Source organism: Stigmatopora nigra, unplaced genomic scaffold (assembly GCF_051989575.1).
Source record: "Stigmatopora nigra isolate UIUO_SnigA unplaced genomic scaffold, RoL_Snig_1.1 HiC_scaffold_85, whole genome shotgun sequence".
Taxonomy (NCBI): domain Eukaryota; kingdom Metazoa; phylum Chordata; class Actinopteri; order Syngnathiformes; family Syngnathidae; genus Stigmatopora; species Stigmatopora nigra.
Window position 1 is genome coordinate 1 of NW_027551657.1, and position 7,500 is coordinate 7,500.

The 7,500-nt window shown below is 58.9% G+C and overlaps 1 non-coding gene and 1 pseudogene across 1 annotated transcript; both read right to left on the reverse strand.

Annotated features, from left to right (window-relative positions):
* LOC144193129 (28S ribosomal RNA) lies at positions 1 to 1,436 on the reverse strand (annotated as a pseudogene; the record flags this gene model as incomplete).
* Positions 1,437 to 1,890: 454 nt separating this feature from the next.
* LOC144193125 (5.8S ribosomal RNA) lies at positions 1,891 to 2,044 on the reverse strand. The gene has a single exon (XR_013325619.1). It is a non-coding gene; the product is annotated as a 5.8S ribosomal RNA (ribosomal RNA).
* Between the last annotated feature and the right edge of the window lie 5,456 nt (positions 2,045 to 7,500).

A 7,500-nucleotide genomic window follows, 5' to 3' on the forward strand; every position in this document is an offset into this window, starting at 1 on the left:
TTACCGGATAAAACTGCGTATCCGTAAGCTCGAGTGCCAGCTATCCTGAGGGAAACTTCGGAAGGAACCAGCTACTAGATGGTTCGATTAGTCTTTCGCCCCTATACCCAGGTCGGACGACCGATTTGCACGTCAGGACCGCTGCGGGCCTCCACCAGAGTTTCCTCTGGCTTCGCCCTGCCCAGGCATAGTTCACCATCTTTCGGGTCCCAACGCACGCGCTCAAGCTCCACCTCCCCGACGCTGCGGGCGAGACGGGCTGGTGGTGCGCCCGGTGACTTGGTTCAGAGCCGGGATCCCACCGCGGCCGGCTGCGCCGGCCTCTTTTCCTCTCAGTGCGCCATGGGGTTTAGTCAACTCCGTGACGGACCCATTGACTCGCGCGTGCGTTGGACTCCTTGGTCCGTGTTTCAAGACGGGTCGGTTGGGCAGCCAACATCACCGCTGACCCCGTACACCCGTGTTTCCCGTGGGCCGATCCCCACCCTGACGACACGGCGCGCCGGGGACGCACTGAGCACAGTGACGCCCCATGGGTCGGCGGCCGCACCGGGGGCGAGGGGCCCCGTCCTCTCATCGTCTCACGGCCCGGAGGCCCTGTGCTTCTCAAAGGAGGGTGTAGCGAGATATTTCGTTCGACACGACGAACGGCGACGTGAGGGCGTGACGCTCTAGGACGTACGGTGCGACGCGGGAGGCCCCCGGCCTCACGACCGAGGTAACCCCATGGTGCCCGAGCCGCGCTCCTTACGCCATCGTCGCCAGCAACCCTCCCGGCCGAACCTGAGCCGGTCGCGGTGCACCGTGCGGGGGAAATGCGCCCGGCGGGCGACGCCTACTTGACCGGGGGCGATGGTCCGCCTCGACGGAAGGAGCGGACGAACCCGGGGGAACGCCCGAACCAAAACCGCCGGGAAGATCCACCGCGAGGACCGCCGGACTACGTCGTACACCTGGCCACCGCCGGGTTGAATCCCCCACACGGACTGCGTGGTCCCCATCCGTTTACCTCTCAGCGGTTTCACGCCCTGTTGAACTCTCTCTTCAAAGTTCTTTTCAACTTTCCCTTACGGTACTTGTTGACTATCGGTCTCGTGCCTGTATTTAGCCTTAGATGGAGTTTACCACCTGCTTTGGGCTGCATTCACAAACAACCCGACTCCGGAAAGGTACCATCTCGGGCGACCCGTGAACCGCTACCGGCCTCACACCGTCCACGGGATTGAGCCTCCATCAGAAGGACTCAGGCCCTTCGGGGCGCAAAGTGAGTGGTACCTTTCTTACGCCACATTTCCACTGCCTGCCAGGGGCAGCGGATTCAGCGCTGGGCTTTTCCCGCTTCGCTCGCCGCTACTAGGGGAATCCTAGTTAGTTTCTTTTCCTCCGCTTAGTAATATGCTTAAATTCAGCGGGTAGCCCCGTCTGATCTGAGGTCGGAACCATAAAAGCCGCGGTTCGATCGATTGAGATTCGGGGAGGAGATCCTTTTATTTCATTTTTTTCGGTTATCGCCCTGCCGACGCGGGTGTCCGCGCACCACGCGCCGGCGCCTTCGGTCCGTGTTGTTTTTGCCTCGGATCCAGTCCATTTTGCGGAGGGACACTCACGGGTCGGTGGTTACTATCCAAATGACCGCCTCGTGACCGCGGACTGTGAGGTCTTTGTGGATCTCAACGACATGCCTCGCTCACATATGCATGTTCCCCGAAATCTCGCTCTCTCGACCACTTCTCTGTACGGGCATGGACGAGCCCCGTATCTGGCTTTACTTAGGGGGTCGGGGTGCGTGCTGGCATAACACTTTCCCCGATCTTGCATCCCCAGTCGCGGGCCACGCCGCGGAACGGTGCCGCCCCTCACCGCCGCGGTCGGGCCCGATTGAATGTCAGGCGACGCTCAGACAGACGTGGCCCCGGGAGGGACCCGGGGCCGCGAGTTGCGTTCAAAGTGTCGATGATCAATGTGTCCTGCAATTCACATTAATTCTCGCAGCTAGCTGCGTTCTTCATCGACGCACGAGCCGAGTGATCCACCGCTGAGAGTTGTCTACAGGTGCCTCCCGACATCTCCAGGCGGCCGCCCGGGTCAGCCCCCCGCTGCCCGGCCACCCATGTAGAGCAGTGATGCCCGGAGACACCTTTCAAGATCGCAACACCTGAGTTGGCAAAGCATCGGAAGGTCTATTGCTCCCAAGGCGGGCACGGTTTATCCACCCCTGATTTGGCTGAGTTAGGCGGTGGGGCCTAGGGTCGATCAAGAGCTCCCCCCATCCTAGGTTCATCCCGACTTGGGTAAAGTGGGGCCCAAGGGGTGAGCGTTGAGATGTCGCCGAAGGCCAGGTAATGGGACCGGTGATCCGGCGTAACTACTGTCCTCGGAGGAATGCGGTGACGTAGCACCGTGAGTCACCCGCGGCTCCTCAAGGAAGCGGCTCTGAGGCTTTTCCCACGGCTCCCGAACCCCAGAACACTCCGAGCGTAGCACAAGACCGGGCCGGGTGGCAACCCATATACCCCCGTTTTGTTGGCACGCGCCAGACGAGCAAAAGCGGAACCGGGTACCTTGTCCGTGGTGGTCGCCGTAATGGATCCGGGCTCGACCACCGTCCATCGAATCGATCTTCCCGAACCTTCATCGCATCAGAGACGGGCAACGTGCACCCCTTTACGTTGACTATAGCGGTTACAGTAAACTGTAACCATTCCGGCCTCGGCGGTGCGGGACCATTGTTTCTCGGGCCCCGACACGTCTATAAGTGCCATCTACATGAGCCTTCGAAAGTCCGGTCCGGGCGAGAGGGAGGGATTCGGCGCCCGACTACCCTAAGAGGCGGAACGCCGCTGCCGGAGACTAGCCCGGGGACGCACGCGCGGACTGCCATGCCCGTGCTCTTGCGCGTCAACCCAGAGAGAGAATCGACAGGGACGGATACCTCCGGGGCCGGCCCTAGGCCCAACCCCCTCTCGTTATGCCTCACGTCAATACGTGCGATCGCCCTGTACCTTGTCACGCGATCGATTCGGTTATTTGCCAACCTTCCTTCACTCCTTCCTTTCGTGGCAGGGAGACGTGCACAGTGCATCTACCGATAGCCGCAAGCAGCCCGGTGACACGACGAGAAAACTGTGGGAACGGCCGGCGGCACCTGCGTGCAACCGTAACAAACCGAGAAGAAGCACAGTTTCTCGTGACGGGGGTTTTTCGCAAAACAAAACAAAGAACTCCCGACACCTCCAGGCGATGACGTAACCCGTGAGTCACCCGCGGCTCCTCAAGGAAGCGGCTCTGAGGCTTTTCCCACGGGCCTGAACCACCCAGAGGCACCAAAGAGGTCGTAGAGATTGTGTACTCCATCCCCCTAGAATAGGCACTTATCTCACAAGCCCCGGCGATGCCAACCCGAACCAACAAGGAAAGTCAGGGCCCTTTTACGGCGCAACTTTTTGTGGCGCTCGATTTGTCAAGGCGGGGGTAAATCGAGTCTTTAAACCAGCGTACAACCACCAGAGGCCTTCATAGTGGCGTACAGGTACCGGGCACCTGACTCCCTTCTTATTACCGGAATAATCCCACACGGGAAGCTTTTTTGTCGCAGACTGTGGAGGGGTTCCCAACCTGGTCCCAACATGATCTGTTTTCATTTTCATTCACGCATCGGTTCTTTACGTGATTTCCAAGCATTTCATCTCGTAACACATGTCCACCATCATTAACACATGTCCGTTACCGTCACATCACATCTTGCCCTGTACTATCGGCTCTTTTCTGGCCCCTGTGGCTCCATATGTCCGGTGCTTCACCAAGTACCATGTCTCATTTTTGTTGTCCTCCAAGAATCGGCTTTGTCCCAAAGGCTATGGTATTTGGCATCTCGTTATATTTCCTCCGGCAATGGCTCGGCTGGTGGTTAGGTTTCCATGTGTGCCCTCCGTCCACATGCGCCCTTTTTGGGAAAAAAACCGGACTATGGCAGGTCTTTAGTTCAGGTTTGTATCCCACCCCGTGGCTTAGGGATTCTCGTCAACCATCGGTGTCATTTGGCAAAATTTTAGAACTCTCCATATTCGTCAGTATTGTCCTCATTTCCATCGATGAACTCATGGTCATTTCGTTTCCATTTTGTCCTCTTTTTGTCCTCCACATGAACTCGAATGGTGAAATCGTTGCCTTTTTCCCTTGAACTCTTTTTTCTCGCCCGAACCGACACGAGGGTTTTCATGCTTGGGTCGACGGTGCAGATCCCCACCGGGCGGATGCAGATAAGGTGACGATGGTCAGTCCTGACGCGGAGGGGCCTTGGACGAGTGGGGTCTACCACCCGCAGTACCTTAGCCTCCGGCCAATCACCGGTCGCACGCACCAGTCCTCACCGTTATCCAGTTTCGAACGCACTCTCTTCTCTCGGCGTCTCGCCGACCCAGCTATCCCAAACCGACGCGCGGTTGTGTGGAACGTGAACGAGACGACCGCTGAACAAACTCAGCCGGGCGGATGCAGAGACAGTGACGATGGTCAGTCCTGACGCGGAGGGGCCTTGGACGAGTGGGGTCTACCACCCGCAGTACCTTAGCCTCCGGCCAATCACCGGTCGCACGCACCGTGTCCTCACCGTTATCCGTGACCTCGAATGAGTCAGACGCATCGCTCTTGTTGTCACGGCTCTCCAATTGGCCAGAGCGAGACGAAACGCGCTCGCGGGGGACCGTCCGGTTGCAGTGACAGCACGATGGTCAGCCCTGACGCGGAGGGGCCTTGGACGAGTGGGGTCTACCACCCGCAGTACCTTAGCCTCCGGTCAATCGCCGATCGCACGCGCCAGAAACCTCTCCGTTGTTCAGTCCACGAGCTCGCACGAGCCATCCCTCCACACGACTATACCCTGCCGACAGAAGACACGGGCGAGACGACCGCCACATTACATACTAGGCCGAGGCGGATGCAGATAAAGTGACGATGGTCAGTCCTGACGCGGAGGGGCCTTGGACGAGTGGGGTCTACCACCCGCAGTACCTTAGCCTCCGGCCAATCACCGGTCGCACGCACTATGTCCTCACCGTTATCCCGGCTTTCGTTATGCTGCGCACGTTCAGTTCCACTGCCCCCGTTGTCTTTAGCGTGACGTGGTCATACGTGCCAAGCCGCACCCACGCGACCGAGGCGGATGCAGATAAAGTACGATGGTCAGTCCTGACGCGGAGGGGCCTTGGACGAGTGGGGTCTACCACCCGCAGTACCTTAGCCTCCGGCCAATCACCGGTCGCACGCACTATGTCCTCACCGTTATCCCGGCTTTGCAAGCACTATACCCTGGCCCGTCTTGTCGCACTGCTCTTTAAGAGAGCGAGACGACCGCACGGACCGTGACCGTCCGGTTGCAGTGACAGCGACGATGGTCAGCCCTGACGCGGAGGGGCCTTGGACGAGTGGGGTCCACCACCCGCAGTACCTTAGCCTCCGGCCAATCGCCGATCGCACGCGCCAGAAACCTCTCCGTTGTTCGGTACACGGCTCGAACAGCCGCCCCTCACACTTTCACTATACCTCTTTGACCGAGAACGCCCACTCGCACGCACGAGCCCCGGAGCGGATGCAGTGACAGTGACGATGGTCAGCCCTGACGCGGAGGGGCCTTGGACGAGTGGGGTCCACCACCCGCAGTACCTTAGCCTCCGGTCAATCGCCGGTCGCACGCACCAGAAACCTCACCGTTATCGCCGGGAACACGGACGCGCGAGCCGTCCCCACGCGGTCGCCAATCGGGGTTTGCGCTGTGCCCTCTTCAGCACCCCGTGGCTTTCGAGTTCATTTCGAGTAACGGTGAACGCTGTGCCCCATCAGCGACCCGTACTCCTTTCATTTTTTTTTCACCACCGGCGACCGCTGTGCCCCAGCAGCGGACCCGTAGAGTTCATTTCTCCGACGGCGACGCTGTTGCCCAAGCAGCGACCCGTAATTTCTTCCATCGGCGACGCTGTTGCCCAAGCAGCGACCCGTACCTAGGGGTGACCGCTGTGCCCCAGCAGCGGACCCCGTGACCATATTTTTGAGTTCATCCAACGGCGAAGCTGTTGCCCAAGCAGCGACCCGTATTTTCTCCAATGGTGAAGCTGTTGCCCAAGCAGCGACACCTCATTTCATTTCCACAACGGCGAAGCTGTTGCCCAAGCAGCGACCCGTGTATTTCATTTCTCCGACGGCGAAGCTGTTGCCCAAGCAGCGACCCGTCACTTGGATGAGTTCTTTCTTTTGACACCAGATTCATTCGTATTCAGCCAGGGGTTAATAAGGATTTTTACCATCAATTCATGCCGTGCCATGTATGCCGTTAGCGGATGGGAATCAGATCCGCTGGCGGGCTTGCTACCTTTTGTTAACCATCCATGCCGTCGGCGGTGTAGGAAAAAGCCCCGCCATCATTATAGGTTTGCCATTTTCACGCCGGAGGCCGCCCCAAAATATACATTTTTCATGCCATCCATCCATGCCTCAAAAGTCGGTTGCCCAAGCCGCTTTTTATCCTTCCATCATCGTGCCGATTGCGGTTGCTCAGGCCGCTTTGCGGTTTGTCAGGCCGCTTCTCGTGCGGTTTGTCAGGCCGCTTCTCATGCGGTTGCTCAGGCCGCTGCGGTTTGTCAGGCCGCTCTTTTGACGCGGTTGCTCAGGCCGCTGCGGTTTGTCAGGCCGCTCTTTTGACGCGGTTGCTCAGGCCGCTCTTTTGACGCGGTTGCTCAGGCCGCTTTTTCTGGTACTCGGTTCAAACACCTTCCAATGATTGTCATGGCCACATATCCTGAGACGTCATGCCGATGGCGGTTGCTCAAGCCGCTCATTCATTTCGTCGCCCGATTACGTGCACAGTGCGCCTATCGCCCCGACCGAGATCAGGAACGATGGCACGAGTAGAACGGGGCCACAGCTGGAGAAACGATGGGATTAAAGCGTTACCCAGAAGGACACCGCACCACCCGGCGGGGAGAGTTTTGGCGAAATAACGGTGGTCCCGGTCGGAAGAGAGCGATGACGTAACCCGTGAGTCACCCGCGGCTCCTCAAGGAAGCGGCTCTGAGGCTTTTCCCACGGGCCTGAACCACCCAAATCCGGGTCCGAGGTCGTTAGATTGTTACTAAGTGCCCCCCTAGATAGGCATCGTATCGGGAGCAACGTGCACAGTGCGCCTACCGCCCTGACCGAGATCAGGAACGATGGCACGAGTAAAACGGGGCCACAGCTGGAGAAACGATGGGATAAACGTTACCCAGAAGGACACCGCAAAACCCAGCGGAGGATGCTTTGGCGAAATAACGGTGGTCCCGGTCGGAAGAGAGCGATGACGTAACCCGTGAGTCACCCGCGGCTCCTCAAGGAAGCGGCTCTGAGGCTTTTCCCACGGGCCTGAACCACCCAAATCCGGGTCCGAGGTCGTTAGATTGTTACTCGCGGCCCTCCTAGTTAGGCACCTGTCTTTTTCCCTTGTTGGCGCGGTCGGTCAAGCCGCTTTTC